The 25,548-nt window shown below is 39.5% G+C and overlaps 1 protein-coding gene and 1 non-coding gene across 2 annotated transcripts in view; one reads left to right on the top strand and one right to left on the bottom strand.

Moving 5' to 3' along the window:
• Positions 1-25,548, bottom strand: part of LOC141914323 (sarcoplasmic calcium-binding proteins I, III, and IV-like) — a 119,192-nt gene that overhangs the window by 41,076 nt on the left and 52,568 nt on the right. The gene's annotated exons all lie outside the window — the stretch shown is intronic.
• On the top strand, positions 17,584-17,656 carry Trnat-agu (transfer RNA threonine (anticodon AGU)). The gene has a single exon. It is a non-coding gene; the product is annotated as a tRNA-Thr (tRNA).

The following is a 25,548-nucleotide window of genomic DNA, read 5'->3' on the forward strand; positions in this document are numbered from 1 at the left end:
TTATCGAAAGCACGCGTGTATCCATTGATGCACGGAATTCAAATCATGATCCGGAATTCAACTCTTGTCTAGAGTCTGGCATGCTCATTCTATTTTCTGCATTCTAAAATATGTCGTTCGTTTTCGTATTTTTCAGAAACCCACAATATCATCAAACTGCCGAACATGTCCTCGTTGTCGCCGTCGTCCGTATTCGCTGTAGCCGTTATCCAACTCGTATTCGTCGCATCTCCATTCGTTCCAATCACAAACGGTAAGTAGAACATACGTTACAAATAGCTGCTGCTTCCATAAATCGGCTTATAACATCATCAAAATGATATCGCAGAGACCTTACCACAAAACGATGCCAACCACCATAAATCCCCATATGGTACCATCGAATTAATATAACGACCGCTTCAACAGAAAAAAATGGATGCCTCTTCGGAAGCACCTATGACATCATAGACATAATACGGTGCTACATGCTCTTCCAGAAGGAGATGGCAGCCAACTGTCATAAAAACTTTTATGACATTGATTAATAATTATGATTGTGAATGCCCCTATGACAACACCAAATTTATGTAGTTATATAGATACATTGGGGTATATTTGTTCCAATGATGTTCTGAAAACTCATAAGAATCTAACAGGCATTTTTTGTCAACGAAATATTTTTTCCGTGCAAGCTACAAAAATATGAAACAACAAACGTCGTGAATTTCAAATACCCACGGAAGAGAATACACCATCACTGGCAGTGAAGCTTATCCACTTAGATCTTATAAAACGTCATGTTCTCAAAAAGATGAAAACAACGGATAACGGGGAGTGGTAATGGGGTTCTAAGGTGGTATAGGTCCTGATCCATTATTAAAGAGTCACCTCTACTACGACTTGTAGAAAAAACCTAACGAGCAAGAAATGGATTCGCGATTTTCGAAAGATTATGAAGCACCATTTCGTGTTCAGAGATCACGTGTCGAAGAATTTTTTTTGTCCTGTGAGTTTGAATGGTATTGTCAAACGCATTCAACTTAATTTGGAAGTTTGTAATGAACCACTTAATTATCGTATCGAATTTTAAACAACTCTCTGCAGTTGATTGTGGAACTACGGCTGTCAACTTCTCAATACAGCGAGCCGTTATCAGCAAACCAGCCAAACTGTTACCGAGCTGATAGGAATGTGAAAGGAAATGAAAGAATAGAGATGGAGATAATAAAAGAAAGACGAAATGACATAAATAGACGGACAGGCGGGGAGGAAAGCGATGAATTTATAGAATGGAAACGGGAATGGAATGAGATAGTGAATAAAGTTCGGAGTTCGGATTGATTGAGGAGGGAGAGGGGAGAGGAGAGGATGATATGTTGATTTGCTTTTAAGGGCACCAGATGCAGCCTTTAAACGATGTTAATAATAGGACGGTACATTTCCATTCTTTCTTGAAGGAGTTAAACAAAAAGTTAAGATGAGAAACCCACAAATGATAATTAATCTGGTGGAATGGACAAAGTAGAAGAATACAGAGCAGGGCAGCCAACCTCTGAAATGTGTTCTCATTAACATGTTGAAATTTTTCCGGAACATTTGAATGAAACAAAAACTGTTCAAATTAATCAGTAATCAACAGTAAGACCCTCAGTAACATCTTTCATATTTCTGCTCAAATTAATCAGTAATCAACAGTAAGACCCTCAGTAACATCTTTCATATTTCCGTTCAAATTAATCAGTAATCAACAGTAAGACCATCAGTAACATCTTTCATATTTCTGTACGCTTCGAACTATATCTCGTTATAAAAGAGTAACAAATACTGAAAATCAGGAACAGTTGGCACCTCTGAATGAGGACATCCTAGGAGAAAGGAGGAAGTGGTTAGGCCAGTAGATACAGAGGGGTGACGTCGGAAAGAGGAGGTATTTACGCAATAACAATAGAGCTGAAGAGAGAGGCACGTGATTTTAGTAAGTAGAGATGGAAGGACTGATTGATAACAATCTTTTTCTAAGTTGTGACAGCTTTAACGGACTTTACCGCTTCGTTTTTATGATAAACAGCACTCACGGCGATAAATCAAGCGCGAATCGCTGCCGCTGCAAGGTTACACCGTCTCCGATCTTTTCATTGCTCACAGAAGGAGAGAAAAGGAGACAGAAAAACTCGTCGGTAGGTCGTTATTCATCGACTGACAGCGTCAATATTGCTCGTTCTCCGCCAGTGCCGCGCAGTAGCTGCAGCAACGGAGCAGCGCAGACGACTTTTCATCGATGGATGCGATCTGTTAATCAGTAAAATACCTGCACAACTGCCACTTAACAGTTTTTATAAACGACCGGATGAAGCTGCCAGCAATAATCGTTATTCTAACCCACGCCGCCTGAATTTAGCAGAGCAGGCTTTGTTAATTTACGGATGGTCAAAATGTATTAACAACTACGTATTATATATTTTGGCTAATCGGATATCGAACTTTGTACATGATTTGACAATTTACAATGCCATTATCTGTGAAAACATTTTACTCTTTTCCTAGCTTTGTTTTAGTTTCTTTCCCTTGTTATCGCTGTATCATTAGCAATAACAGTTGCCTTGATGGATAGCGATGAACAAAAAACCCTTCAAAATGTTATGGTAAACAATGTATGGATGATGAATCCATCCTGAAAGCTCTACAAATCATCGAATCGATGTGGTGAAATGGACACTCCATAATGCCCGCCCATAAAGGCCCACGATGCCACCAACAATAGAATAGTTGCTTGCCTACTTAAACACTCCAAAACCTGCATTCTTACGAACTCAAGCACATCACACAAAGCTGCACCATTTGACGCGATGGATGACCCTTCCTTAAAATATCAAACGTGTCAGTCCCCGAAAATTCCCCGATGGCATGATTAAAGTGGTCTTACTTGTGATTTGATTCATTACCGACAAATAAAGGAACAAACAAATGCTAATAGATAATCATTCATAGATTCAGCTATGGTGATTAGAGATGCTGACTAACCCCTCTGGTCTGGACGATGCACCGGCGGTGTTGACCAGACAGCGATGATCGTTTGGACGTCACCGTCCGCCTAGAACGCGAAGGTATTTCCTATATACGTGCAGTAAAGGTAATTTATCGTCTGCAACGAGCACGAATTAACGTCGGCTGCTTTTCCAACTCCTTAGAATTCAAGCGAGAGAAAATATCTGCTATAAGCAATAAAACTAGTGTCTAGAATACGAATGGCCACTTGTCTCAGCTAATTTGCGTGCCAGAGACGGCGTCTATATCTCTGTCTTGTTTTACATTTGTATACTTTCCTTTAAAGTTGAAACCTGAGCCTTTTTACGATGACGTTCATAGTACTCACAACCGTTGGAACCCAGTGAAACTTGACTAAGAACTGAAACTGGGAATGAATTGATTTCAACTCAAGAGCCGTGCAACCGGGCCCGGAAGAGAAGAACTTCTAAATATTTCTAAGTGAGAAATGTTGTAGAATAATTATCATGCTCAATAAAACCACCAACTCGACGTCAGTTAGTTTGCCAATTCAGGAAGTAGATCTCGAAACAGCTTGCCGGGAATCAATCGTAGAGCCAGTCAGTTAGAGACCACTTAAAAGGAGATCTCGAAACTGCCAATCAGTCAAACGTTTATCGAAATCTCTTGTGTAAATGACACGTTAACAAATTCACAGCGGACGACGACGCAGAGCCCGGTTACCGAGTTTCACGGTGTATACAGAAATACGAAGATAAATGTGGCAGAGCGATTGATGGGCTCCGACTGCCGTCGCTACTGTGCAGTTCTCGTGCAATCACCGTGCAATATATACTGCCGGTGACAAACGGTTTCAGTCGAGACGATCTGTGTGTACAACAACAGTGAGTGATGGTGGTTGGTAAAACGCTTTTACAGTGCCATTGCTAGTCAGTGAGTTTGTAGGAGAGTTGGGATAGGGAAGTATGGCTAAATGGAGTTAATGAAATGATTAAGAGGATGAAAGAAGATGGGAGGAGCATTCGGGGGGTTGTAATGGAGAAGGAATGGAAAATGGAGAGATGCAATGGAAAGAAGGAAAAGATTTAGCGAGGTGTTGTTGAAACGAGGGAAAATGAAGATGGGGTAAATGACGAAGAGACGTAATGGGAAAGAATGGGGAAGTAGACAAAAAGAGATTGGGCCGACAGTGGAAAGAGAAGTAAGGAGAGAAATGACCGAGAAGGGGAATGGAAGAGGTGGGGGAGATAGAGAGATAGAGGTAGAGGTGCGAGAATGTCTTGAGCGGCTTTTTCTCGGTATAGCAAATTGAAAAGTTGATTGATCACCTCGCGAGATGCCTGGTATATTAACGAGTCCTACTGTGACAGTAGGGAGTTATTCCAATATACGCTCAGAAGTTTGTAGACCAAACATTCTTCAGACACAAGGTTAACAGTTGAGGGAATTGATCGTTTTGCGCAGCCAAACAAGTGTAGTTGACTTCATGGTCCATGAGCAATGGATGTCCGCGCGTATGTTAGAACGATGTAATAACAAGTATCCAGCGTGTTATGAGAAACCTTGATATTCTCAGCATATAACATCATCCTGGGGTGAATATTAACCCCTGAAAATGGTTTTATTTAAGTACAGAGAGACATATTGAACGCACACCTTAATTCAACAGGTCTCTTCGAGAAGCAAAGGGCCAATACAGGCGGTAGCATCGATGGAGTCCTGCGGCGCCAGAAAATCAGTCGCTATGGAGTCGTGAATTCACTTCTCACTTCTCTACTCGAACCGTTAATTGAAATCACCGCTGCGTGAAGCGAGCAGGAAATTATATATCAAAAAAGTCGTCGCTATAAGTTTCGAATTATTCTAGAGAAAAAAAACCACCCGACGCAATTGTTGAACGAACGACCGAGAAAATAATGATTGATAACGAAATTCGATTCGTCGTATTCAAAACTCGACGGGGATGTGTGGCGATGTCGGTCGGTATGTGATGTGTAATATGACTCCAGGGGAATTTCTTCAGTCGCGTTGGAATCGATTGATCCCAACAGAAAGATAGTGAGGATGGTGAGATCATTGACTAAACCGTGAAACATAAAACGTTAAGATTCCGATTATGATGCATTTTTTAATATCACGATGAGAATATGATTGTGTTTAACATTTTGGCATTTTTGCTTGAAGCTTTCTTTATACAAAAGTCAACGTAGATTCGAGAGAAATTGAATAGGGTAAGCAGTACCTACCTATGTACCCACAAAACTACGAAAAATATCTCAGAGAACCTGCAGACGCAAACCTCTAGGCTGCATTAACACACTGGTCTTTAACTACAGTTGTGTGAGATTTATCAAAAACCCATTTTGTATTTTACATCCGTCATAGATCAGCAGGGCAGCAAGAATATGTTCTTGGTAAAGACCTCCCATCGAGTGCATCAGCCTACCTATACGCCTTGAAATCATACAATTATTGATTGACCCCTCTTCTGAGGTGAACCGGTACAGAAAATACACATATTATTGATTGTTGAGGTACCCCTTTTCTGGGATGGTGAGCTGGTAAGGCTATAGAAAACGCACAACGATTGTTGGGAGTTCCAAACTGTTATACTTATAAATATACTGCTCTGATTTAAAAAATCATTACGCCTCACTTGCTGTAGACCGATTGCGCGAAAGTTCGGTAATCTGTAGAAACTCGTTGGAAAGCGAGAAATACGACAAACCGGGGAAATAGCGGTCAGTACAAGATCTGCATATTGAACAGATAAACTGTCAGTTGGGACCGACGAGCACAAAAACCGTCGACTGCCAATACCGAAATCAGCGCCGTCGCCGCCTGGGCTCGATTTGTATTCCGACCAGACGACAGGGCGTAAAGAGGGACACAACGGTCGCAAATCTATCATTAGGACCGCGGCAAAAGGTTTTCTTTATAACAGATGCACCGGGAGCTCGGGGATACACGGTCTATTAGAGACGAATGACGGACGAGCGACTGAGGTACGTGATGTGTACTACTTGTATCGGCCGAGCTTGTATTCAGCTGTCCATCAAACTGAGATGAGCAGCAACGATTTTATACCGTGATAGATGAATAGTGACGACTGGTTTTATAACTCGGATTCATAGACTGCAAGTAACAGCAGGTTAGAAGTTAACCTGTGCAAGTAGCAAAAATATCATTAAATGATTTTTTGTCCAATATGAAATGAGTATCGGACAAACCTTTACAAGACGTCCCAATAATACCTGGGCCCAATAGATGACTGGTTTTAGACTGCAATTGGTTAAATTTCAACCTGTCTAAATAATAAAAATTCATCTAATTTTTTTTCCGTCATGAAATTAGTCAACATTCAATTTACAAGAAGTCCCACCTTCACGTTTCTGGGCCAAGCTGGTGTTAACTCAATGAACTTTCAATTGACTTCTAACTCCAGAACCAGCCCCTGATGTATCTGGTGTTAACGTGCTAACCCTTGAACCACAATTGCACAAGATTAGGTCGTGGTCGTCCCTTAGTACGGCTCAGGCGTAATTTAATAAACATTAGATGCTACAACTTTCTTTTGTTCGGAAATTCAAGCTCGAATTCCACGAGAAAACAATGTTTGCCTTTGAATGATATATTCCCTTTTTATCTATAAACTGCCGTGCCTGGCATCTGTATGAAGTGTGTGTCTGTCTGTGTTGACTGTAATCTGACAAAACGTCTAATATCTCTGCAGAGAGTTGACTAAACACATGATTATCGAATTAAAACTCGATTTTCTATTACGGGCGAAAAATAAATCTCGATCAAGTCTCCGGGCATTATTCACTGGGAGATGACATGTTTCCGTGACGTCGTTTGCACAGCATACACGGCTTCCAGAGAACAGTCATTACTACGGTACTCGCCATCTGACTGGATTCTGAAAATACGTCGTGCATCTTCTCAGAGTAGTTCAGCAGTGGAGTCAAGTTGCATTCAAAATAATGATCTATGATTTTGGCGATATATATATAGATTGTGGCATTGTGTTGGTGGTTAATTTTGAATAGTTTACAGACATAATACAGAGACAATGTTCCGTTGGCATTGGACGATGGTGGCGGTTTATCGGGGGTAGACTGTAAAGAGTATAATTATCATCTGCCCTTAAAGGTATACCAGAAAAATGCCGGCCAAATAGTTTGAGTAGAATAGTTGCTGGACATTTAGGCAACTCCGAAGAGGATACTGCCTTACAAGGGGTGCTTAAATGATTCATGCATCCCTCAGACATTTTCTTAAATATTCACAGTTTTGAAGTTGCTATTGATTTTCACCTTCCACTTTTTAATCTTAAAAGAAACATATTTCTAACGCAAAGACATTATAAATATATACATATATCAAACGGTATTGACGTCATTAAAAGCACTTCTTATATACTCTATAAAGCTAGAGTTACTTGAGAATCGACGTTTGTGCGCGCACCTGCGCATTTCCTGAAGGAAAACGCGCACCTGTTGACTAAAATCCGATAATTTAGAATGGTTGGTAGGTAAGGCCTACACTCTTGCCTTTTTCCTTTTACTTTTTTCCACAGTGGACAAGTTCAGACACAATGAATCACTCTCGCTTCAGTTAAGAGGGAGAGATTAGAAACGAAGTTTTTTATTCGCGATAATACTGCAGTAATACATAATGACGAGCCTGAGTTGTTATGCCAAGAACGCTTCTCATATCATATATACGCAGGGCGCCTTACATGATGCTTCAGGTGATGCACTCCAAGATGTTAAATGACTGCTTGAAGAAAGGTACAGAAAATTCAAAAAGACTTATGATTTATGAGTGAACATTTTAAGCATTCAATGGGGCAAAATTTCCAAAATAAATTTCCAAGCACTCTAAATCAGGTTTTTTGGTGAGAGGTTGAAACCTGGTTTTCAATATATGACGAAATGGCATCGATTCCTATAATTTGACTGAAGTGATTACCTATTTCCTATTATCAGTCAAAATGTGACCTTGAAATGCACCTGCCATATTAAGAGTTCATTACATTTATTTGTCCCTGAAATTTAGGCAAGAAGCCTACTTTACGGATCTCTAAGGAAATATTCAAGAAACGCCGATGTGTCGGTAAGAGTGTGTGTATGTGTAGGAGACGTACGTCCCATCGGAATCGTGTTTGACAACGTTAACGCAAACGAACGTATGCAGCGTCAACATCTCTTTACAAACGTGTAGAAAACTGTGACGCCGGATTTTACGTGACGGATTTTCCACCGTTTAACGTGAATATATGAAACGTAAATGAACGTTAACGTAGTAGTAATTGTTACGTTACGTAAGCTACGTCTGCGACATTAAGAATGCAGGTGTTCACGTTGAAAAGTATTTACTCATCTTATACATCGTACTGACAAACGTCTAAGCATACACCTCTAAACAGTTAACACATCAATCTGCATCCACGACCTACTGCTCAGAGATTCGATACCTTATCACCATTCTCCCAGTTTTTGATGTTCTAGGCTTTACGCAGCTATCAGTCGGCTGTCTGTACCAATCCACTTAAGACGATCACCTTTGAATGGCGATGTCTGGACGATTCGAACACATCTTTCGCAAAATAATGGGGACTGTCTGTCTAAGATTGATGGTTCAGGCATGACACTAATGCATTTTCAAAGAAAAATATCTGGGGTATATTGCCACAGGCAGTGGCGACGCCTGGACGAACATGTTTTGGGAAATAGTGAATGTGTACAGACAGCAGGTAGATAGCTGTTTGGAGATCGACATTCTTTCAGACAGCCGTAGTCCAGGGTGCGATACAATGTCCTAAAGGGGTGGTTCCGGGTTGCGGATCTATACGTTGATACTATTACGCGAGTTAAAACAACCACCATGTCTTGAATGGCAATGTCTCCACAAAAAGGATGTGATGTCCACAAACTCACAAAAATTACGAAACAGGAATGCGTATATATGATAAGTGTCGCGACGGAAAAATTCACTGCGGATTAAGAGGAACACCGTATGCCCGCATACCACTCTCTCCCTCTCTTACTCTGTCTCGCTCTCTCTCCTCTCTGTGCGGCAAAAAACGAATGTTAATAAAAAAACAACAGACAACAGCATCGGAGCGAAATGTATGTTTATTTGCGATGTTAAGTATAGTGGACAGGGACCTGCCAACACGACGGCACTGGTCTAATGGATATTCAAATTTTTACTCGCCACTCGTGCGCATGACCAACAATCTCCATGGCAATAAGTTGAGTCAACATTGCTTAAACACAAATACCAATTACATTATTTATTGTCCGATGTGTTGTCCAGTTCCTTAAAGGTGGTCTCAATGGTCGACTGACCATAGAAACAGAAACAATTGAAAATTTGGCCGATCTACATGTGCAAAAAATCCCAATAGGAATGAATGTAATAAGATAACCTGTCGATCTGATTAGTTATGATGCTTTAGGGAGAACCATACTGATCCCAAAACAATATATCTATTGCCTTTGTCATTGTTTGCCATGATATCGATGCCTTCGGGTATTGCAAGATAACAGAAGTTTTGATCAACCGATAGGTCAGAAAGGGTAACTTCCCAAGAGCAGAGGCAAATATTTATTACTATTATAGACGATTCTGACGCCCTTAGAATAATTGATCCTTGAGTTTCTGACGACCTTTTCATCTTCAAAGAAAATTATGATCTGTTACTTATGACGACCTTCTCATTCCCATTCTCAATAACTTCAACGATTCAGTAAAATTATGATTAGTTACTTATGACGACCTTCTCATTCTCATTCTCAATAACTTCAACGTTTCAGTTGAGTTATGATTATTTACTAATCAACCCCTTTACATTGTCAACAATTTCAAAGATTCAGAACAAGTATGTATTATCAGTTACAAATTACGACTTTCTCATAACACTTAAAGACTAAGACTGAAAGTGATCAGGTTTGGGAAGGTGGGTCCAGGCTTTTTTCATTCATATATTCCACTTGTTTCTTGTAAGTCATTTATTCAATCACTGCCTCTCCCTCCGCACCACACGTGCGCGGAATGGCCACCAGCCCCAGCTAGAACCGACCATTTAACAGCGAGCTGACGATCATCAGACGAAATCAAATGATCGTTAGTTTAGTAGTGAACGAACGAACGCGATTTTCCCCTATCAACGTCTATGGTAAATTTAGTGAAGCCGAGTAACCGAACATTCTGATCATCGAGTTAACATTCTCTCTCGTCTGCGCGAGTCTGTCATCTGTTGGACTAGCGGTCTCAACGCGGACAATAGCACCGATAACGCCGGAGGCTATGCCGTTTTTCCGATTATCGGATTTTGCCAATAACCGATAAACCTAAATTGACTTTTAGTGGCTCATATTCGATGTATTTATGCTTGGCGGTGATAGGAAGAGTGAAGAGGGAGAGACTGTTGATGTTACACATACGTAACCAGGTTTCTGATAGAAAATCGTGATTGCAGCAACATGGACTGTGGCAAAGGGAATATATACAGTTTAAACATAGTAGCTCACACTAGCCCATATACCAGTGGACTCCGGAAAAGGGCATTAAACAGTTTAAACATAGTAGCTCCTTGTATCACATTATCCCATACAAATGGACTCTGGAAAGGCCATATATACAGTTAAAACACATATATACAGTTTAAACACAGTAGCTTCTTATATCATATTAGCCCATACCAATACCGATATACCTTAAGCCAAGGTTATTCGTAAGAAGAATGATCAGGGAAGTTCATCCAGTCCTGGCTGGTTGTCTCCACACATCTACGTCGCTCTACGATCCTATTGTACCCACTGGTCCTGTGGTACATCAGACACTAAGGTTCAGGGAAGGTGAACAGGGAAGATGCCCCGATGTATTTTTACCAAACGAGCGATGCTTACACGGACTACAAATCATAGATCAGGGATGCTCAACACAAGAACCACGGTGAAAGTATGTAAATGTGGGGAAGATAATGGTGTTTGGCAAAAACTGAGTTTTTAAATGGAAGACAAAAACAAGGAAATTGATGATGTTGTCAACTCTTGTACGAAGGTAGTCATGGTTTCTGGAAGAGATATTGTAGAATATAAACGTGTCCCGTAAAAGATGAATACAATCGCATTCGTTGTGTACTTGCTGCGATCTTGATTCCGGATAATTTTGGAGAGATCTCGATGGACTTTACGTCATATTCGCGTCAATTAGATTTTTATGACGCCATCGTCTAGACGGTGCACTCCCCTTTTCGATTGCTGTCAAGAATGCCTTTCTAAACAGGTGGGTAATTTTAATGATCGCCTCATTGTAGGACAGCAATCCACTCCGTAGGGACTCCATTGAGGCAGCGATGATGCTTACCCGGGGGAATTCCTGATTTACAAATGACGTCAACTATCCACGGGATTCCGTTCTGTCACGCAGAACGCTAAATTCCGGAGCGGGTGGATAAACCAATAAGTAGGCTATACAGGTGATAGATCTCATAGTCCTATTAATTTACACGGACTATTAGAAGAAAAGAAGATACGGATGACTCGATTAAATTCGAATCCCTCGGGGTTGAAGCAGCAGTTATAATCAGCAACGCTGAATCCATCCGGAAGGATCTGAGTCCATACCGGATATATTATAGTCACTAGCAACTTCCGACCAGAAAAAAGCAAACATTGAGGCTACATGTATTTTCTTTGAAATGAAGTCATAGTACTTACTGAGACGGAGAGATGCGTGGAGTGTGTGAAGGAGTCTTGCAAGTGTTGGTGGGAGATGAAGAGATGGCTGGAGAGAATTGAAGTGTTGGAGGGAGATTGAAAGATGCACGGAACGCTGGAAACTGTTGGAGAGAAAGATACGTGGAATGCTGGACAAAAGTGAAAGATAAATGTGTTAGACGAGAAGATACACAATATCCGTGCATGATGATAACGAGAGAAATCCCACAATAACGAAGCCAAGATTCGAAATTCTATATGAGAATGATTAGAGCGATGTTTCGGCTAACACCTGTTAGCCATCATCAGGCGTACTATAAATGAGTTATTGCATTAGTAGAGGACAGATGGTAGAGGACGGAGGGTAGATAAAAATATTGAGTTTGAGGAACAGAAGAAGGATACATGGATGGAGAGAAAGTGTTGCGGGGAGATGGAAAGGTGCATGGAGGGCTGCAAAAGGTTGGGGAGGGAGATACTGAACAAGTACTGAACAAATGGAGATGGGTGGAAAAAGGGAGGGGCATATAGAGATGAGTGATGAAAATGATAGGTGTATGGATATGGCAATGGGAAGATGGATACCTTCGGGAGGGTGAGTGGGATGAGAGACAACGACTGGAATTGAGGGTGTAGATTCAGTAAAATTATGATTAGTTACTAATGACGACCTTCTCATTCTCATTCTCAATAACTTAAACGATTCAGTTGAGTTATGATTAATTACTAATAAACCCCTACATTGTCAACAATTTCAAACATTCAGAACAAGTATGTTTTATCAGTTACAAATTACGACTTTCTCATTCTCAATAACACTTAAAGATTAAGACTGAGAGTGATCAGGTTCGGGAAGGTGGGTCCAGGCCCGATGGTTACCTTAGGGAGGGTGAGTGGGACGAGAGACAACGACTGGAATTGAGGGTATAGATTGAGCGAGGTAGAGGAGGTAGTGATAAGGATGAATAGTTAACAAAGGATCGTGGCAGAGGTTGAGAGAGTCGAAAAACTGAGAAATAGAGATGAAATTTTATCGATGATTATTGAACACACTATACGCTTCTCGCTCTGTCTTTTATTATGATTATACTACAAATTTTATCGATCGCGATTTTATGTGTGTCAAGACCAGACGACTCTGCTCTGTTGAGAAGATATGAATAAACGACGTATAATGAAGAGAGAAGATTAGATATAAGATTTACTCGTTACTCTCTACTCAACTACTCGTTGTATAGATTAGATCTTATTCCCGTTCGTTCTCTCGATCCACTTGTCGACAAGAAGAATCGGGATTTTGAAGAAGCCAACATCGGCGGCGGCTCTTCAAAAAATCCGGTATCTCTAGGAAATCGGTTTTCGCGGTCTTGTCTTTCTCTCTCTCGACTCTCTTGAATTCTCTCCCCGCGGCTAATGTCGATAAGCAGCACGCATATTGCGTATTAGATCAATTATTAAAGTCTTATTTACTTATAACATAATCATAGTTTAAACCGCGACATCGAGAGAGAGCGCGGAAACATAAATCGATAATGTGTTTCGGTTTCTTAGGCGACGACGACAGTTTTTGGTTTTTCGATTCTTGAAAATCCTTTTTTTCATCCAGACACATCGGAAATCTTCTTGCCTCGGCTTACCTCCTCGGGGCACTAAACTAAAGTTGTGATAAATCTTTCATCGTGTGTTATATCGAGATAAAACTGATATATACAGTGTCATGGAGGCGGTCACCATTCCAAAGATGTGTTCTCATATTTGGAAGTCGAACGGCCAGACCCGTTAGTAGGCCAGCCCTGTATGGTGAATGGGTACAATCTCTGATAGAGGAAGTTTAATATGTTCAGTCATTTTGTGTCAAACATTTGTTCGAGTAATCTTGCAAAAGGGAGGCAGGGAGGCATTGGCACCACATTATCCAGTCCAGGAAATATGAATGCTTATATCCACAGTTGGTACTCGAAAATTGCTCGAAAACTTCGCCCGTGTGCGCTAGGCTTAAGAAGCTAAGAGCTACGATCATTCGGTTGTCTAACGGTAGGCTACTGTGGTACACTGACGCTAAAAATCCTTAGTGAAGCCATATAGAAACACATTTTTGATTCACGAATATCAGTTAACTTGAAGAAGTCACGTATCGAACAATTATTGAAAGAAGCCCTTTCATGATGTATCATGTATTTGATGGTGTCATAGTAGAATAATTGTAGAAGCACAAAGACGAAACAAGCCATCTAATTATTTAGAATGGAATGAATTAATTACAAATGGTCTTTGCCTAATAAACAAGACGATGTCATAGAAAGGTGGATGCAGTCGTTCTTTGTGGAATATGGTCTATTGGGATGTTTTCACCGTTGAGTTTCCGAATTACTTCATGCATCATGAATAAGAATTAAGGTATAAAGAAACGCGCAGAGAACAGGTATAAATAAACGATTTAATTTACAACTCTCATCCGAACGCGTGAAACGTAAAACCGTAAACAAGTTCTTCTGAAGTTCAGATGGGTGATTACCTCACCGAGGTCGCAGGGATGTCCGTGGGTGGCGCGTGGTTTTTCAGCAGCACAATATCGCCTTATTAAGTAATATATGCACATTGTTATTATTGGTTGTCGCTTCATTGGAGGTGCAGCTAATACCTAAACAGTTAATGTGCATCGTGTGAAAAAATGATATTATTCGCCAAAATAAGACAAATGTATAAATTAGGTTTATTTGATTATATCTGCCATTCCCGATGTGAGTCACGATGCCGTCCTTGACAGCCCGTCGGTGATCTACAAAAACAAATATCCTACTATCCTTCCTCAGTAGCTCCATTCGTGTTCTTATTAGGTGTGTCAAAATTATCTGAAACATTTTTCCGCCTGAACCGCTGTGTTGTTGATGGAGGTGACAGCCTCACGGATACGCGGTAACTGTCAAAATTCATCAGCAGCTATTACTAACTGTTCCACAACGTTATGTTTATTATATTAGTGAATCAGTAACTCGACGGTTGTCGTACGCTATAGTTCGAGTGAAATATAAATTCCTACGGAAATTGATGACGTTGAGTGAAATGAAAAAAAATTTAAAATGACTCGTATACTTGAAGCTAATATTGGCTCGTATGGCATAAAAGGGTTCAAGGACGTTAACTCCTCGGCGAATTTACATTTGCTTAAATCTTGAGTGGATCAACAAAGTAACAGTATGAATGGGAGAGGGGTAAATACATTCGAAACTTTGCAATTAGTGGCAGTCAAGTGTGTTACCTATACCACGGTGCTATACTGTTGAATTATAGTGCGGATACTGATTAATTGAAGATTCAAAATATAGCCGCAAAGCAGCGATAACGTTTTTTCAGCACCTTCCGCATCGGAATTGAAGGGTATATTAAGAAATTGCATGAAAAATTCACTGCTTCGAACCGGACATAGTAATTGGAAGAAATTTCCAATTTAAAGGTGCGTGTTCAAAAGATTAAGCGAAATAAAAAATCCCAAAAAAATCGATCCGAGACAAAAATAATTAGACATCTAGTCTAAAACTAGAATTCAAAAAACAACAATGCTACTGCTATTGAATTGCTTAAGTATTTTCCCAAATTTCGATTTAGGCAACATAGAAGATCGTAGCAATGTGGAAAAATAAAATGTGGCAAAATTTTGGTGATTACAAGATTCCCTCGTCCACAATCAATCTATTCAATCTATCTTTTGCCTGATATAAAGTCATATCTATCACATACATCATCTTTTTCATCTATCTGATAGTGATATGATATCTCAATATCTGATATAGCGAATATCCTGTCCGCAGGTGGACAATTTTCACCTGCAATGAACAGCGGGAAATAGCAGATTACAGGTCATCCGTAGCAATGTCAACATCTATACGTACGATCCAGCGGCGCATACCACTTAACTCACTGTAACTAGAGAGATAGAGGTTTGATTCTCCTGCATCGTAACATGGCGGGAATACACACATAGCCCCTAGACCTAGATCGAGAATACACATTTATACTGATATAGACCCTTCCAATGAAATCATCTGCCTCAATAGATCTCCTTATAACATCACTGATGTGATTGACGACGAAGAAGAGATCGCAGCCTACAATGACATCATCAAATTAACCGTAACCAATATCAGAGGTAACTTCCTGATTTTACTATTATGTCATGTGGTCACGTTTCTGAGAAGGAAAGTGTATGAAATTTAGTCTAAAAAATAACGATTAGGGTAAAAATAAGATGATATCTTGTTTCTCCTAATCGGCCGGGTCAATTTTTAACTGCAATTATATTTGTCATCAGTTCATTTCTATAACTACTGGGTCTACTTTGGAATAGCTTCATCATGATTTAAAAAAAGTAATGTACAGGGTCATTACGGATAGGTCAGATAGGTCAACTTTAAACACTGCATTCAAATTTATAATCAGTTCATTTCTACAACTACCAGGTCCATTATTTATTACGAGGTAGATAGGTCGGATAGGCCAACTTACTTGAATCATTAAACTAGACTAAGTCATCAGTAAATCATATAGTTATCGTGATCAATTCTTACGATCAATTACGTTCGCATAATGATTTTATCTTCAATGAACGGACGACTTATGGATTTATAAAAAGTAATCTCTTTTTAAACATGATAACACATCAAGCGTGTCCGTAGAATTATTTCCAAACTATGGCTTCCATACGAGCGCGCTGATATTTTTTTCCGGCACACACGGGCGCGTGACCAAATCAGGGATAATGGCATTGATCGTTGATATTCGAAGTCCGACGCTGTTATATCCGCGTAAAACTAATGCAGCTGTCAGCCTAGATAACGGCTCATCGATGGTAGTAACGTCACGATCAGTCAATGAGGAACTTATTGACAATATGCCAATTAATTAATTATAGATATATATCTAAATATTAATACGATTATTAATTATCGGCCGGTAATCGAATTGCGGGAAATCGATAAGTATAAATAGGATTGAATATCTGGTGTGACATGTGGGGATTGTGCGAATCTGGGTAATGCGGTCATAGTCAATACCTAATGAGTTTAAAGTCGCATTTATGGCGTCAGGAGCTTTCGCAGTATGGATCTATATGTCTAAAACACTGATACCTTGTTTCTCATTTCGGCTGAGCCTAAATGTTGATATAGATCTACCCTGTACATAAATTTAAAGGAAAACCCTGTAAAAAAACATCATGATCAGCCATGATAGATCCGGCAGCTGAACTTAATACAAATTTAATTGCAGTTCACAAAATGACCCGGCCGATAAGGAGAAACAAGATATCACTTTATTTTCACCCTAATCATTATACTTCACGATATCACATTTGGTCAACAAAATTAACCCCGATCAGTCGCTTGCCAGTTCAGACTGGTTGGAAGATTATTTGGATGAACCAGATCCGAAATTTCCAATTTTATGTCTCTTCGATTTAAACAAAAAATCCGTCAATTCGAGCGCCAATGACACAACTATATTCCAATTTTCAAAACCAAACCCCCTGTTTCGCTCCCGGCATGCGTGGCCGGTTTGTATAGGACACCGAATGAAAAAACAAATCAAACGAAATATACCAATCAAATAAATATTAACTCTATTTCAGGACAAAAAAAGAACCGAGTCCATTCCTAATTATACACAGTCACATGAATAATTTTCTAATTTTGAAACTTATCAGAGAAAACCGGTTTAAGCCATTCTGTTAACACAACAGTGAAAAGCACGCTATCTAAAATAGCTCGTTACTAACCCGTCCGCTCAGGTCACAACATTGTCTCGGTTATTCGACCGAAAATATTATTCATGAAAAGTATTCATGAAATGTCGAGCGTGCGTTGTAAGCGGCGCCGTGGCTTAGCGGTTAAAGCGCCTGTCTAGTAAACAGGAGATCCCCGGTTCAAATCCGGGCGGTGCCTAATTTTGTTTTTTGTATACGAACAATTAAACTTTCTGCATTTTGGGAGTACCATATTCTGCTTTCCCTATGCGCTCATTTAACAGTCTATTCTAATGTTGCCCGTCCCACTGTTAGATCATGCCTGAGCGCCACACAACGAGTGGCCACAGGCGGTGCCGCGAGCTTTCTTTTTAACGTTTGATTTTTTCCTTATTTACCGAAAGTCCAAGTATTATGGGTGTACATTCATACATAAGGGGCTGGTTTTATAGACTGGTATTACCTTTAACCAGGGGTTCACTCAATTGAAAATGAATAGAGTTAGCCCTCGGGTTTGAGGTAATGCCAGTCTAAAAACTGGGCCCAGGATCCAGTTCCACCTTGCGAGTTAGGATTTGACTCAAGAGTTAACTCATCGAAAATGAACTAATTTCTAACTCTAACTCACGACCATAGAACTTGATCGTGATATCAAAATTGGGTTTACTAAATTCAGCTTGAACAAATTTCATATTATTCGATTCGAATGAAATGCACAGACACCAAAAGAGGCAGCGAATCCTAGTAAACTCTCGTCCAAAGATTAGTCATAAAACTGCATTATACTCAATTATCTTGGAAGACTAAATTCTATGAATTGCAAATCAATGAAAGACGCCATGTTGTCAGTACTGCTATATTTATCCATTGAACATCGTTTGATTCTGTTGTCATTGGAGGCAATAATCCGTTTCATTGTTGCCGCATTAACCGCCCAGTAACAGAGGAATAACGCTCGGCTCCCACGGCGGCGAGTCCATCACGCACGGTGCTAATTGTTTGCCGAGGCATGAAATCTTATCAATTACGCGCAATTGTCGTCTGCTCACGAACATCCGTCGCAATCTGAACATCGTCGACGAATTTAGAGAGAATACGGCGTATTGTCTCTTGATTCCGTTTCATTCTTAGCGACGGATTTTAATGAAATTTTTTCGGCAGCAAGATCTTTCATGATCAAATGATTGCGAAGAAGATGGCTTATTGGCGGATTTGGAAAAACACGTCGCCAACAGATTTATTTTCGATAGTCAAGTTGGGACTGTTGTAATCCCATTAATTTGCACCTAAACCGCGTAAAGCGATCAAATACAAGTCTCTTATTCCGTATGTGGCCGAGTTCGATTATTCTACCCAGAGTTGGTGCCAAATACCGAGTAAGAGTTTGTGACAGTGTCTCTTACTGCGGTAAAGTTGAGACCGGTAAAATTATACCCCGAATTGGTGTAAAAGTGAGTGAAAAACAGACGACTTGGTTTTAAATTGGTACGGGTAAAATTCTACCACAAGTTATTGGTCTCATATACAGAAGTAGAGTCTTAGCAATACAATAGACTCCGTCTCATCTGACATTCCAAATTGAGTTGGTGCCAAATACTTTCTTCCGGATTTTATCAAAGTTTGGACTGGTTAGATTCTACCACAAATTGGTTTCAAATATACGAATCGAGTCTTAGGTTAGATTCAAAGTTTGTCTAATGAGAGTAGACTTTATCTCGGTTTTTACAAAGTTAGGTTTGGGTCGATTCTACGTCGAATTGGTGTCATATAATTGACTAATAGTTATGAGAAATACCTGTCTCTTACTCGAGGGTTCAGATTGTCCGGATTATACTAAGTACAAGTATTAAAAAACTTATCTAAACTTTGGGTAAAATTACCAATGACAAAATGCTATACATCGTCTTCATGTAAACCTTCATTTGTGTTCATGTTTCTTCAATTTTTTGTTCGTTGCAGGTGAATTGAAATTTCTCGAGTCGAGCTACACTGGTTCACTGTATCAGAACGCGCCACCGCGAACCAGCATACTGAGAGTGAAAGCGACGGACGACGAATCGACGGAAACCGTGTCTTACTACGTCGGATTGATGGAGGACATTTTCCAAATCGGCGAACACTCCGGCGTTCTGATGAACAAAGTTCGCCTAGACGAGCCTGTTAACCATACGTTCACGCTACCGGTCATGGCCACGTGTCGGGGCGAGGTTAAAATTGCATATTCGGTGATACGCGTGGTGACCTTCAATAAATACCAACCGAAACTCGACAAGAAAGTTTATAATTTCGAAGTTTACCGAAACGCTGTGAAGGGTTCGATGATTTCTCGGGTGAAAGCGAAAGATCCCGATAAAGGAAACGCGTTGAAGTACACCATAAACGACAATAGCGATAATGTCAAGGACATTGTGGAGCTGAACGCGGTTAATGGCGAATTGGTCCTGAAGGGGGCGCTAGCGAAGTTGAAAATTCTGAAGTTCGATGTCGTAGTGACCGATGACGGTTCGCCGGTTAGAAAAGACAACGCAAAAGTGACAGTGGTTGTTCGCGATATACCCAGTAAGTAGGCCTAGATTTTGTTCGCGAAGTATCGTTAAGTCCTGGGGCCGGTTGCATTAGTCACGGCTTAGACTTGAGACTAACTTATTTCTATAACCGATCTAACAACTTAGGACCAGTCTTTAAGCTTAATTTGGTTCTATAGCCAATCCAACATCTTAACAAGATTTAACAAGTTTTATGACCACTTTTTGACTTAAGCCATGATGCAACCAACCACAGGAAATGTTGTCCGTAAACGTGTTCATTTTTTTCATGAGGGTAAAAGTGAGAACTTATGGATTCCATGAAACAAAACAAAATATATATAAGACTAAGACAATCAACACTAAAAAATAAAGAGGGTATTTTTCCTGAATTATGAAAAAGTAGAGATGTCTTATCTGACTTAACCTAACATCCATTGTCGACGAACTAAGGAGAATCGTCGAGTGATAATTGATCGGCCCCGATAAAGACCTTGGTCCAGTTCCACAGTTCTGAGTTAAGATTTGACCCTGGGTTAAAACATTGAAAATGAACTAACTTTAACTCAGAGTTAACTCTAACTCACAACTGTGGAACTGGGTCCTTAGCTTTATCTTTAGCTAATATACTACGTATGGTCCTTTAAACAACAGTAATTGCATTCCATTTATTAGTTAGTTGTATTACAGAGCCTCCTCTGTATAGTATATATCTTTGAAATGATGAATGAACGGGGAATTGAATTTTGAGTGGGATTTTGTTTCTGTTCGTTTCCATCGGCGAAGCGATAATTAAATCGTCCTTAACGACGATATTCAAACGAACAATACGCACCGTTAACCGTGGAAAAGGAGATGATCAATGCGCTTGTCTCAGTAACAGAGCAGCGGGGGCGACACGGGGGTTTAAAATGTTTTAGGTTTCTGTGTGCATGTTGTTCAGTTCATCGATACTGGATTAAAGAAAAGACTGCAGGCAAGAAAAGATCGACACGGTAAATTCGGGCTGTAATGATGGCAAAGACTGTTCTATCTATGTGTAGGCCTACAGATCTAATGAATGAATAGGCAATGGCAATTAAAGGATTTGGCTTGTCATCGCTGTATCAGTAAGGGGATTGTCTAGAAATTAGTCCGACATTCCCAGAACGTTTTGTGTGACAATGATCTATTTTCGTAGCAATATGATCGACAGTACTACTATCAATGACTGACTGTAGTCCTAATAGGCTTGGCAAACCAATTCCAGGAAACGAAGAGATTTACAACATGAGAAAGGTTATCATCATAAGACACTATAATTCCTGATATTGCGGCTCAGTTAACCATTAGATACTGTTCCTGAAAATCGGGGAACAGCAAACCATTGCTAGAGACTGTTCCTGACAATCACGGGTCGGAGAACCATTTTGAAAGACTGTTCCTGGCAATCCAGGGTCAGTGAACCATTTTGAAAGAGTGTTCCTGGCAATCAGGGGTCAGTAACCCATTTAAAGAGACTCTTCCTTACAATCAAGGGACAGTAAACAATTTGCAGAGACTGTTCCCGATAATTAGCGGGGACAGAGAACCATTTTAAGAGGCTGTTTCAAACAATCAAACCAATAGTTCAAACAACATAACAGCTGATACGGAATAAGATGAAAGCTTAGAAGCAAATGCAAAGCCACATTCGGAAGTGGATATAGCGTAATAGGTCCAGTACAATTCCTACATCATCAGTCTGAAGAGTACGGAACACTTCACCGATGATATTCTCTCGATCGCGTTCACTCGAGATAACTCGCATAGACAGACAGAGCTTCTTTGCTTCCATTCATTGTCAGATACCGATGACCACTTGTGATTGTCAGGTACCGACCGCTATCTATCCGCGCTAATGAGCTGGCTATCGTATTTCGTAGACATGAAAGAGTACACCACTACAACTAGAATAAATTTCGTTATCTTTCAAGGAATGTACAATATGTCTGTCTATAGGTCTACTTGACGTAAATGCCACAAAAAGTCTGAAGTAGTTAAAGATTACTTCAACGATTCAGTAAAATCGTGATTAGTTATTAATGAAGACCTTCTCATTGGCCCTACTCGATAACTTCGACGATTCAGTAAAATTATGATTGGTTACTTTGACGACTTTCTTATTCTTAATAACTTCAACGATTCAGTAAAATTATAACTATTTACTAATGACGACCTTTTCAACCTTGATAACTACAACGATTCAGTAAAATTGTGATTAGTTACTAATGACGACCTTTATCATTCTCAATAACTTCAACGATTCAGTAAAATTATAACTATTTACTAATGACGACCTTTTCAACCTTGATAACTACAACGATTCAGTAAAATTGTGATTAGTTACTAATGACGACCTTTATCATTCTCAATAACTTCAACGATTCAGTAAAATTATGATTAGTTACTAATGACGACCTTCTAATTCTCGATAACTTCAACGATTCAGTAAAATTATGATTAGTTACTAATGGCGACCTTCTAATTCTCGATAACTTCAACGATTCAGTAAAATTATGATTAGTTACTAATGGCGACCTTCTAATTCTCAATAACTTCAACGATTCAGTAAAATTATGATTAGTTACTAATGACGACCTACTCATTCTCGATAAGTTCAAGTAATATAAATGCATCAAAGTACTGAGTAGGCAGAATACACATAAAAGAAGGAAAAAATTGGATGTTGATGCCAGACTTTGTTTGGCTTCATGGGGAGGACTAACAGCTCTACTCGTATAACAGTGCTTTACAATCTACCTCAAAAGCAATCACAGTTAGAAGGAAACCCGACAGATCCTGTGCATTAATTATTCAGCCCAGTCGTAAAAGACCATCAGACACAATCGGCTAAAATTGCCGCAATCAATTTATTAGCAACAGCAAAAGATGTACGCACGCGACGGCCAAAAAACTAACTAACCGGTATTTCATATTTGAATAATGAATCGGCAATCACTGATTTGGTGGCATTCCCACGTTTTGTAAATTCCACAAACGGAGACGTAAATATCAAACATGAGTATTGAACCATTTTTTCGAGAAATAGGAAATGTACATTTTCTGCAAATGAATAATATATTTGCTTAGTTCCCTGAATGGAGATTTGCATTTTTCTAAAGATGGAAATATGTATTTTCATATTTCTTAAAATGAGAAATATGTTTTCAAAGAAGAGAAATTCACATATTTCTAGGAAATAGAAATGATTATCATATCATATCAGGAAACTCTCAAAAACCTTCCCCCAAATATTCTTTGTGCGCAAATGCTAACGTTATGGGTATGATAACTATAAAAAATCTCTTTTGCTACAACGAAGTTTCTGTAAAGATCTGAGAAATTCAAAATTTAATGAAAAGTAAAGAACTTCAATGGCAACGGGAAATTTAATCTAAATTGAACTAATTTCGTCGAAGAAAATTTTATTCATATCTAAAAGTAGAATTAAGCAAAAATGTTAAAATTAATGGAAACTATTTCGATTGCGATGCGAAACCATGAAAATTATTTTCAAAATCTATTCCAGCCTAATTATAAACTTCCTTTAATGTTTGTTTTTCTTCACAGGGACAAACGTGATTTATTTTCGAGCAAACGCTACGGTAAAAAGAAAAGACTAGTTTGATTTATACGTACCACCCTCCTCCCAGTCCTTAAATGCAGTAATAAATTGATTCTAAAGTAGAGATTCTATCTATTTCGAGATAGCTGCTGCAGGACGAATTCTAATATTTCACCGGTCGTTTCGCAGACGAGCGCCGACAAAAACAGGCGTCATTAAAATTTCATTTGCATCTGGTTTCGACAAAACGAATCACGAGCGTTCGTGCTGCTAGTATTGTCCTCGGCATGCGTGGAGATTCGTCTAAGTGGCTAAATTTATCATTGTCTAGATTTTTTAATCAAAGTGTGAGATTGAAACGGCGACACGGACATTCGAGCCGCACGCGAAAATCAGATGTAGACTTCTCTGCCGGCAGGTAACGTCCATCTCCGCGCCGATGATTAAGACCGAAGCATTAATGGACGAAACGGGAAGAGAAATGTTTAGCAGACAGTTCTGAAATTACAGTAGAGAATAATCCATTGGGAAAGTTAATTGAAAAACTTTTCATTGAATTCTTTGAAAATGTTCTATTCGTTTTAGGCAAGATTGTGGCTATGAATTTTTCAAAAAGCTTCGGGAATTAAGTTATACTGAATTCAATTCGTTTCGATAATAGACCTGAAGAAAGACTTGGTATATGAGATTGGAAAATTGTAATCACGCATGAGTTGAACTAGACTTGAAAGTTCATTCTCTTCTCAGGTGAATAAATGCAATAAAAGTTGAAGGAGGATTTGTGAAGAATGTGAAACAGAAACCCGCTCCGTTCTGACAATAGACCGTAAGGAGAAAACTTGGAACCCCAGATGTTGAATTTCCAGAAGACAAAGTACCTGTTACGTTTCAATTTGGAACCAATAATTAAAAGAAAGCATCCTAGCTGTACTTGGGGCCGATCCTTTCAGTTTTCCAATAGTGAATCGTAGCACTTCCCGAATATAGTTGGAGACATTTTGTTTCTCCAGAAATTCTTTGAATAACTTGAACAACTATCGATAATGAAGAACTTCCTAAGGGGGATATTGTTGCACAGTTTTATACTGCATTGGTGGAGTCATCTACGTTTAGGGCACAGCATGAAACCAGCAAGGGCCCTCTCTCAAGGTTTGCACAATTTGGGCTCGACCAGTCCACCTATTGAACTCAAACATCGACTGTGAAGCTGGGAGCAATCAACGATTGTCTCCCCTACGAATGACATTTATTTGAACTTCTTCAAAGTTAAAACGCTCCCCAAATAGTATATAGCCTTTAGGTTATTCACTTAGACAACCTGCGGTTCCCTTTGATGTATTATCTTAGAATACTATATATATCTCTCTCTAAAAAGCATTTTGTAATTGCAGTAGAGTTGGTTCCACGCATGGCACCACAGTCGATTTGCGGACCGACTCTCTTTGCGCATTTCTCTCATGTCGCAATTAGCGAGAAGTAAAAAAAGATTACGAACAACTTGAACAGAAATTTCCGAAGGGCTTTTAAATTTTCTCGTATTTCAAACACAGCCACTGGCAAGTAATTATTAAGATTAAATTATATTCACCAGTATACGTGGGTACGTGCACCCGATAACCCCTCCGGGCCTTGCGGGTAGCGATCCTTAGTTTGTTTACTTAATATTCATTACTCGGATGAAAACCCAACTAGCTGTCGATGAATTAAGTCGATAGTCTGGAAAGCAGTTAGTTTTTTTCCCCTCTTGCTTCTTTTTATATATCGCAAGGGCGGATCATCACGGCTTTAGGGGCCTTGAAAATGTTCAGATAGTGATATCGACCATATTAACGATGAAACTAACCACAATTCAAATCTTTATCGATCGCCGTTTCGGTGCCTGCCAGAAATTACTGTAAAGGTAATTCACACTTTTTTCATAAATGCATTTTTCATTGAGATATTTGAAAAATTTATATCTGGAGAAACACTGCCCTTGAC

The sequence above is a fragment of the Tubulanus polymorphus genome, chromosome 12 (assembly GCF_964204645.1).
Source record: "Tubulanus polymorphus chromosome 12, tnTubPoly1.2, whole genome shotgun sequence".
Taxonomy (NCBI): Eukaryota; Metazoa; Nemertea; class Palaeonemertea; order Tubulaniformes; family Tubulanidae; genus Tubulanus; species Tubulanus polymorphus.